General features: G+C 40.0%; 1 pseudogene; it reads right to left on the minus strand.

The window, feature by feature from the left end:
* Positions 1-612: 612 nt before the first annotated feature.
* On the minus strand, positions 613-9,538 carry LOC121649109 (annotated as a pseudogene).
* Between the last annotated feature and the right edge of the window lie 1,036 nt (positions 9,539-10,574).

Here is a 10,574-nt window from a genome sequence, read left to right on the forward strand (position 1 = left end):
TGGAGACCACCTCCACAGCTACTCCTCCGATGTGCAGGGGAGGAGTAGGGCGCTTATCCTTCCTGAAGTCCACCACCATCTCCTTGGTCTTCTTCACATTGATGCAGAGGTTGTTTTCTCTGCACCACTGCACCAGGTGTTCCACCTCCTCTCTGTATTCCGACTCATCGTTGTTGTTGATGCGTCCCACAACCGCTGTATCATCTGCAAACTTCACTATATGACAGCTGGGATGTCTCGCCGAGCAGTCATATGTCAGCAGAGTGAACAGGAGGGGGCTCAGCACACAGCCCTGAGGAGAGCCAGTGCTGAGGGTGATGGAGGAGGAGGTGGAGTTATGGATCCTGACAGTCTGAGGTCTGTTGGTCAGAAAGTCCAGGACCCAGTTCCCCAGTGTGTTACTCAGACCAAGGGTGGAGAGCTTCTGGACCAGTGTCTGTGGGATGATGGTGTTGAAGGCAGAGGAGAAGTCCAGGAAGAGCAGGCGGGCGTATGAGTTTCTGCTCTCCAGGTGGGTGAGGGTTGTGTGGACCACTGATGAGATGGCGTCATCAGTGGAGCGGTTCTTTCTGTTCATGTTCTGTTCATGAGTTAGTGTTTGAGTATTAACATCTACACTTTGATCTCTTCCTCCTCATCTGAAAAGGCATATGGTGTTTTGTGGCCTTTGTGAAAAGCCGGAGAGGCGCCGCTGCTGCTCATCCTCGTTGCCTTTGTGAAGGACCCTCCACCGCAATGACGAGCCAGCATGTCAGCTTTTTTTTTTTTTTTTTTAACTTGCCTGTCCAGCATCATAGCAAGCAAAATGATAATCTGGTTGCTGTATCGTGCTGAACAAATTTGCTCTGCCAAGGGGAGGCCTATAGGTAAGGCTCCTCTTGATAATGTGAATAATTTATTTATTTACTTTGAATCACGGAATCTATGTAATCTTGCTGGACCTGACCGGAGGGGACAGAAAAAGATGGAAAATAGCAAAAAGAGCAAAAGGGAAAGAAGAAAGGAGACAAAAAGATCACAGACAGAAGGCAACGACCCTTCAATCCACACCATCACCAGACAACAAACTGTTACACCTGTACATGAACACACCAGAAAATTTCCTACAACTTTTACAAAAGCAGAAACACACACACACACAGAAAAAAACAGGGCTGCTAGTCATTAAGAGTTTTTAAATAATAACCAAATCAAAAAGACATAACTGCGACCAGATACTAACTCGCAGGAAAAATTAAAAAAATTAAAAAAAATAATTATAGTATTAAAACCCACTGGACAACTCAGTGACTGTGTCAGCATGCAGAGCATGAGACAGGGCAGGAGAGGCCGCCCCCCTTGACCGGGCCATTCAGGGACCACAGCCAATGAGCCGTCACCAACCCCAGAAAGTACCCACCTTACCACACCCCTAATGGGGAATGAGAGGATGGGGACAGCAGCAGACCCACCACCCCGGAGGGAGAAGGACCACCCCCGGGCACGAGAGCCCAGAACCCCAGCCCAGCCCGCCCCTGAATAGCCCAGCCGCCCGGCCCAGGACTGACGACCACCAACCCAAGCGCCACCAGTGGCCTCACCCCCCCGCCACGAGGCAACTCCAACCGCTGGCCCCCACAGCCCCGACAGGGCCAGACCCAGAGCCATCCCAACCACAGAGCAGCCCGGTCCCGCACCACGGGCAACCACAAAGAACCCGCAACCACCAGTCACTCCCGGCCATTTCTCAAACCCCCATAGCAACGAGGTCACAGCCCTCCACCTACACTAAGTGATGGAACTAAGCACAGGGGACCAGAGGGATTGAGATTCAGCTAAATAGTTCTTTGAGGAGGCAGACTTTGTCTCATTACTGATGTGGTCAACTAAGAGATTCCTAAACTGCTGAATACACAGATTATTTTTGTTTTTCCAGTTGACAAGGATAGTTTTCTTTGCTTATGCAGCATAATGCTGTGCGTATCATGTGTGCAGAGTCATTTGCCATATTAATGTCACCCAAGTCACCTAGTAGACATAGTGCGGGGATTGTAGGAATATTACATTAAAACCATGTTGACATCTTCACACATACCTGAAGCCAGAACCTGTGGACAGGTGTGCAGGACCACAAGTGTTAGAGAAAGCAGGAGTTGACAGTTTAAAGTTTCTCCCTTAAGGATGGGTAATGATTTGCGGTCTCACCCACCCTGCAGAGGACAGGATGTGGTGGTCACAGCTCTGTGTGATAAGGGTCATAAAGTGTTGTATGCTGATGTGTTTCCCTGTTTGAACTTTGCGAGAACTTTGCTTGCTCTACTGAAGTGTGATAGCTGCTCAATAAAGAGGCTGCGCTGGGGTTGAGACTTCAGAGTTGACACCAGACACTCTCTGAGTGCTGAACCACCGTCTCTCCCCATCGCGATGAAGCTGACTTCACTCTTTGTGTCTTATTTTATGATAGAAAAATACCCATCAACAAGGCATGGAAATGTCGGTGTGTGTTGTGTTCTGTGTGTTTTGGTGTCTTGGTGCAATTAAAACTGAGAGGTGAGTCGCCATGGGGTGCATCCAAGGAGACCACTGAATGGGCTCACGCTTGTCAGGTGTGTTTTCATTGCAGTGTGTGCAGATGTTTGATTGTGACAGACCCATCCTGAACATCCTTTGTCCTGTATAATGAGTTCTATGCAGAATTTTGAATTGTAATAGGTAGCTGTAAGTTTAATTGATTAATGGTATATTTTTTACATATAATAGATTTAAGCTGGTGATATTCTAAAAAATTTTTGCTACTGATTCCATATTGTGAAGTGAGAATATTAAATGCGAAGAAGTTTCCATTTTCTATTATATGTTCTAACTGTTTTATACCTTTATTTTTCCATTGAGTAAAAATGATAAGCTTTCTGTTTTGCAGGATGTCAGGGTTGTTCCAGAGGGGTGTAAACTTACATGGAAAAAGTGAGGATTTGGTTATTTTTAAAAATTCCCACCAATCTAACCATGATTAATCCAGACTGCTAGCTTTAAGCCATTTGGAGATATACTGCAGCTTGTTACCTAAGAAAACATGATTAAAGTTGGGTAGCTCCAATCCGCCTCAATCTTTAGTCTGTTGTAAAATTATTAGACTGATATGTGATGGCTTATTATTCCATAAAAATTTTGATATATGTGAGTCCAGTGACTTAAACCAGCTGGAGGATGGTTTAGTGGGTATCATTGAAAACAGGTAGTTTACTTTAGATAGAACCATCATTTTAACTGTGGCAACCCTCCCCATGAGTGATATGGGTAAGCGCCTCCACCTTGAGAGATCATCCTCTATTGCTTTAAGTAGCTGGACATTTTTTAGCTTTCTTAGTTCTGATAACCTGGGGGAAATGTTTATGCCTAGATATCTAATGTTTCCAGACTGTATTGTAGTATTGGGTATGTTTTGTAGGTCACAGTTGATGTGCATAATAATAGTCTTAGACCAGTTAATAGAGTAGTCAGATATTGATGAGAATGTGTTAATAAGTCTGATTGCCTGGGGGAGCGATATCGGTGAGTTCTGGAGGAAAAGTAATACGTCATCAGCATAAAGACTTATCTTGTGTTCTATATTTTTGGCATGGATTCCTTTAATGCCAGCATGTCAGCTGCTCTCTGGAACCTTTCTGCCTCCATCACAGGTTCCTCTCTGTGAGGAGACATGCTGGCGTCCTCACAGACCTGCCGTTCGCCTCTTGCTTTGTCCTGTTAGAACTACCTTTGCTGCTTACGTTGTGACTGGATGACCCGCTGCGCACGGACAGGTTGGGTGACGAGACTCCAGGGATCTCCACAGGCGTCTCGGTTAGAGAGCTGTCATCATCTTTATCCTCCCCTCCTTCCTCTTCCCTCTCTGCTGCCTGGCTGTGATTGGATATTTGGAGGGAGCTGGTGCTGTCAATCAAGCTCAACACCTCAGTCATAAGAGAAGGACCTAAATCCACCATGAACGAGGCAAGGGAGTCGGAGCGAGTCAGTGTGACGCCACTGTTGTCTGTTGGAGACCCTTTGCAGAAGTCTCCATCTTGAAACTACCTTTAAAGTCGATGGAAGCGATGCAGAGTGACAAATCCAGACTGGACACATGGAAACACAGTATGGCATGCCGTTTGAGCATTTATTCCATATCCTTGATATGGGATATCAGCTTCCTTCAGTAGTTTACATTATGCACAAACTAGTTAACATATAGGCATTTTTAATAGACTAGTAGAACTCAAAATCCAACTAGTAACAATTTTTCAACAACTAGTGACACTTTGTTCAACTAGTTACAAGAGAATCTTCACTAGTGAAACAACGCTCCATACAAGTACCTTAAAAAACTACCTAGTTGCCATTTTATGCACTAATGGTGCCATGAGCCAAAGTATTTACTTAGTATGCCATAATTGTTAACTAGTAAGATACAAAAACTACACTGCAAATCATTTGACACTTGCTTAGATTGAAAATCTTGTTTTTAGACATGCAAGATAAGTTGCCAGGTTTTAAGTTATTTTAACTTATTTGTTATGTCTTATTTTACAGACTTCTCTTAAAATTCAGCACATGCATGCCTTTTTGTTTTATTTAGATCAGGAATCTTAAAATTGAGAAAATTACTATTGAAATAAGTCAAAATCATGTTCTCACCAAAATCTCACCAATGAAATTCTTGTTTCAAGACTCTCAAACACAAGTTGGTTGATTTAAGAAGTTCTCATAAGACATACTGAAAAATGCATTTTATTGAACAAATGTGTTCTTAATTAAGTATGCACATGGAAGAGAACCCACACATTACACCTCTAAGAAACTTTTACACTCCCACACTGATGACAATTTCATTGAGTATTATGACAAGACAGTATATTACACAAAGCACTATTTCCACAAAAAAAAAGAACAGCTGTATTAAAACAGCAGCTATGACACTTAACATTGGCTCAACTTTTATTAATGACTACAGCTCATCAACAGGAATGATGAAGGAGCACACAAAACATTTCAAAAATACATATGTATCCCTAATCCTCAGGCTGAGTTCTATAGGAAATAACATCACAGAGACTATATTTTATTGGCACAAACACTTGTTATTTAAAACTAATTGAATAATATGATGTGTAATCAATGAGCTCACGGACCAATTCTGTAGCCTGAGCAAGAGCAGGCACTGCCACTTCATATGCCAAATAGTCACGATTTAGAGTCTCATAGCACTGGTTCTCAAAAGCAATAATAGTGGAATCAATTAAAAATATGTCCTTAATCAGTCCAAAGACAGGGAAAGTGTTATCCACATCTGTTATAATCATAAATTTCCCACTTATGTACTTATTGCCATTTAGGACATACCATTTCACTCCAACAACAGAATGCATGACCTCTATTCCCAAGAAATCTCTGACTTTTCTTTTAACATATTCAGTATTTGTGACCGATAATACAGGCCCCGACACTTTTTCATTTGTAAAAATTGGATGGTTAATGCCTGTCTCATTCTGGCAACATTCAAGAAACTGATTGTGGTTTGCAAGTAATTTACCATTTGCAAAAAATTTAACATTTTTAAAATTTAACTTTGAAGCCCACTGCTTAAAATACTGGTGCTCTAAATCAAAGCACATGCACATGCTCCTTGTTAAAGGACCAAGGGATATGATTTGACTTGGAAGATGCAACATGTAATGTTGCTTAGGTATAACATTGGCTTCTGGGAAAAGTTGTTTAAACTGATGCAAATGGTGCTCAATCATATTTTTAAGTTTTGACACAGTTAGTAAAGAAATAATTAGGAGCAAGAACTATTTGGACAATCTCAATTAACTTCAAAATAAATTTAACATACTCATTGTCCACACAGTTCAAAATGAAAGGTAGAAGCTTCAAAGTACTAGCATTTGTCCACACAACTGTTTCAGTTTGTTATCCTTAGCTGCCAGAGTGTTCACAGAAATAGGACATGGTCTGTCTTGTAAATCAAGAGGCGAGTATGGGAAATTTTGAATGGCAGAATTTAGCTCATCTAATTCTATCTGTCCTGTCAAAATGAGGTGTTTTAATACAAGTTTAACTTCCATTGGTGCAACACCTTCAAAAATAACGTCTTGTGGAGTTTGCCTGATCAGGTCAAATGCAGGAATGTCAACTAGACTGCATCTTCTCTTAATCCCGTAAGTGGTTTTGAGGGAGGCTTTCAAGGATTCTGTGCTTGCTTTGTCTATTTCTGGACATTGTTTAACATGCTTTTTCAAAGTTCTTTCAATAAACTCATTCTCCTGACATTTTCTTTGCATATCCTCAAAGGTGCATTCACACTGTCTACATTTGCTATATGCAAAGCCAACACCTTCTTTAAAGCCAGCAAGCTCATGCTGGGCAAGTGTATCTCCACATATTGCAATCACAGCACCAAACAACTCTATTTCACCATTTGGTGTTTCAATCCTGACACCACTGTAAAGCTGCGCTAGGTCTTTAATTAATTTTTTTATCACAACATCCACACCACACTCAGAAATGTCATTTGCCTTAGCAATAGCAAGAAGTCGTATTGCAGCCAATCTAGACCTGAATTTAGGATCAATATTTCCTAAACTATAATAAAAGATAAGCAATTTGTTTTTGGAAACATGGGACCCTAAGGGGTTACAAATTTCAATATCATCAGTGTACAAAATTATTTGCAATGCGTGAGGCTTTTGAGAAAATAAAGGGTGTGATGTAAAGAGTGCTCCATCAGTGAACTCATACAGGAATCCTCCTCTGGCTCTTGGTGGTACAGTACCAAACATGTTAAAAATTCTGGAATTGCTCAACAACTGCTTTAGCCTTTGAATTAGTGGTATATAGTAAAAATTCCTGTTTCTTATAGACATGACTCTTGAAAGGCCTTTCTTTACCCAACAAATCTTCTGGGACATTACCACTTCCTCTGGATGGACTGGATTAAACATTTCCTGAATGGTCCTAATCTTTTTCAGATACAGTGCTGGAGAAAAGATCTACAAACAAATCAAATGTAGCCAACGCGTCCTCCTGAAGCCGAGTAGTTGTCTCAGCAAGCTCTTCAAATACCCTTCTCATTTTCTCCTTGAGTGCAGTCACCAAAACAGCTTGGTATTGCTGGACTCCTGAGATGATATTGTTGACTTTCTCTGTGAAAATATTTGCAATTCATATTAATTTTCACCCTGCTATTAACTACATATGGAGATTGTCTTATAAAAAAAAAAAAAAAATAAAATAAAAAAATTAAAAAAAAAGACAAGACATGAACTAAATAATTGATCAATCAGAACAGACTTGCCTGTGTGTGTTATCGGACAGTGATGGCAAAAGCTGCAGCCGATCTGGCAATATCAGGTGTGGTAGCGGATGTTACAGCAACAGCCTCTTCCTTCATATAAGAAAAAAAATAGCGCATATTATTGATTACAGTAATCTCTCAGTATGCTATTTGAATTTAAAAAGTTTTTTTAATTGCATTTCAAAATGTGAAAAAAATCGAACATTTTTCAAAACCCTACACTATAGTTTTTGGCTATTTTTAAACATATAATATGACTTAATGTATTCTAATGTTGTTATTCATATACTTTTTTAAGTGGTTTTGCTTATCTTTTCATAAAGTACAAAAGGTTGCTGTGTTTTTAACTGTCTTTCTTGTTATGGAGAAAAATACAGGAGCAAAAAATACAACAGAATTGTGATGATGTTAATACTCCAAGCTATTAAAATGTACATTTCACACTTCCCTTTTCAATATTTTCTTTACATTTACTATGCACTTAAAATACTATTGTTTTCTCTTCTAAAGTACACACAAGAGAGTATGAAGTAAAACCCAGACACTTTAGGTGCGACCACAGTAATTATGATTAAAACAGTTATCTATTAAATTCAAAATGTGTTGAAATTATGTGTATTCATCAGCTTGCATTACACACATCTTACAATTAAGTAAGCTAGTTAGACTTACAGAGATGGAGCTTTGATCGCCCTGGGGTGGCCTTGCTTCACTCGCGAATCCACCAGACATCTCTGCTGTGCTGGTTGCTGCAGGAGTGCTGCAACTGGCAAAAACTGAAACACCAAAGTTTTCCAATCCCAAACAGTGAGAATTTGGGGTCATTCTCCATCCATCTGGCGGGCTTCCAGTAATCAAATACAGAGGGTGTGTCCGCTTAATGTGGCGAAAAAAAGAGTTAAAAACTCTAAAGTCCTGTTCACAGCCATCAATTCCACAATAAATTCAGAAGTCTGCACTACGACCATGACTTGCATTTATGTGGCTGAGGAGCACCTTTAGGCTCAAAGCGACAAATACTAAACAGATCATGCATCTCCACAGCACCATGGTGAAACTGCCGTTAAGCTAAGTTTGCTCTCCGTCGCAGGGTGATGATGTGATGTAACGCAGCGCAAGTTTGGCAATCCTTTTATTAAATTAAATGAATTTAACATAGACTTTTAACTTTTAATGGTGTATGGGATATTCGAAATGTTTTTTAATAAATAAATAAACATGAATGTTTTGTAATACTTTCTTTATCAGTGCACCCGTTCATCACACGATGACATCATTTACAAAGTCTAAGCAGTAATGTTGCCGCTTATTAACTAACCACTTCCAGGCTTTTTGTGCAAAGAACATTTCAGGGTAAGTTGTTATCAGTTAATGTTGTAATTAAATGTCGTTTGTAAGACTTAAGCGTTAGAACATAACAGTATCAACTATCTGCCTGGTCTGTTGATAATCTGTCAGGTGGCTGACATTCGCCATTGTCCAACGTTCGCCCCCAGCCTTTGGCGGTAAGGTTTTTGCCAGGGGAAGACTGTTGAGACTTGAGGACAGGACAAAATTGTCTTTGAGCTGGCAATAGACGTGTTTGATACCACAACGCTGTCAGTGTTGGAAGGTAAGTTAGTTTTATTATTTGATTGTCGAGTAACCAGCCTAAGCTAATTCCCACGCTTGTAAGCTAATCCCTGCTTGTTTTTGAACATGGCAATGGGGCAGACTTGGCGACTTTGTCAGTATATTTAACAGTTTTCAGACATCTCTTGTGACTCTTAATTAAAAAAAAAAAAAAAAAAAAAAAACTAGGCACAAATTTAAAGATTTTTTCTGTGTTATTGAAGACTTTTGGAGGCTGACGTGAAAACACTTGTTTACTCCATTCAGTGAGCAGCAGGTGCTCTGCAGGCCCCTTCCTTCTCCCAAATCACTCAAACTCGGAACTCTTCGTGTGTGCCACTGCAGTCAGAGCAGATGTTAATCTCTGCTCCATGACCAGACACAAAATGAATCACACAAAGCTGCCACTTAGTCAAATATCTAAAATATTTAAAAAGTAAAAATGATCATGTCTCTTTAGTAAATTCCAAACCAGACACACACACACACACACACACACACACACACACACACACACACACATATATATTATTTGATCTTCTAAACATATTTAGGGCGTCTTTTCTTTACGTTTACCTCTCCCACTACATTATTCATCTCCACTGCAGCATCCATCACAACTATATGTACCAGGTAAATTTAGACAATGACATCATCTAGCGACTTTCAGGACGGCCAATAACTACTTTTCTTTTTTGGGAACAGGGGAATGTGGTCTTTTAGTATTGCTTTATTAGCTGGATAATGCATGTCCACAATTGGGTATGGATAACAACCATAATGATCTGATGCTTGTTTTGCTGTTTCTAGTAAATAGTTGAAGATATTGGAAACCTCCCAGACAAAAATTAAAACAAATCTATATGTGGTTGGGAGATGGAAGATGTCATGTTTAAAACTGGATGATTTCACTTAACAGCTGCCAATGTTGATGAAGACATTTTGCGAGGCCTCAGCCGGGATGACCTGAAGGATCTTTTTCCTGGGCCTTAAAATTTCTTCCGAAGAAAGAAGCTTTGGGATTTCATCAGTCAAAAAGTAAAAACACACTGAGATGATTTGTCTCACATAGTTAATTATCTTAATAGCAATTAAATGCTGTTTTTTTTTATTTTTTTATTTTTTATTTTTTTATCTGTAACTATTTAAATAGTGTGGAAGTACCTCGGATGAAGATACCAGTGGAACTGGTGTTATTCCCTCAACTAGTACTCCGTTGCCATACCAGCCTCAAGTTCACATTCCTGTATCTGCTGACAAGACTATGAAGATGCCAGACCCACCAGAGTATATTGTTTACACAGATTCAGAGCTGGACATGGTGCGCAACCAGTACTTTGCATTACTCCGCAATGGAAAGGAAAAGGATTGCAAGATGTCCAAGGAACTCTGTTGCCGACTTGTAAGGAATACAATTACCAGCATGGTTGCAATCCTGCGTGCAAGTCCAATGGGGAAAGAAGTTAAATACCCTTCCAAAGTTGAAATGAGAGCGATGTCCCAGAAGATATTGTTGAAGTTGAATATTATCCAATGTTGCGTGATGCTGATACAAACATGCCATACGTAAGTACTACTTTTGTGTTTTAAATAAAACAAAACATGAATGACGGATTAGTTCTAAATCATTCTTCTTTTACCACAGTTGACC

This window comes from Melanotaenia boesemani, chromosome 2 (genome assembly GCF_017639745.1).
Source record: "Melanotaenia boesemani isolate fMelBoe1 chromosome 2, fMelBoe1.pri, whole genome shotgun sequence".
NCBI classification, from domain to species: Eukaryota; Metazoa; Chordata; class Actinopteri; order Atheriniformes; family Melanotaeniidae; genus Melanotaenia; species Melanotaenia boesemani.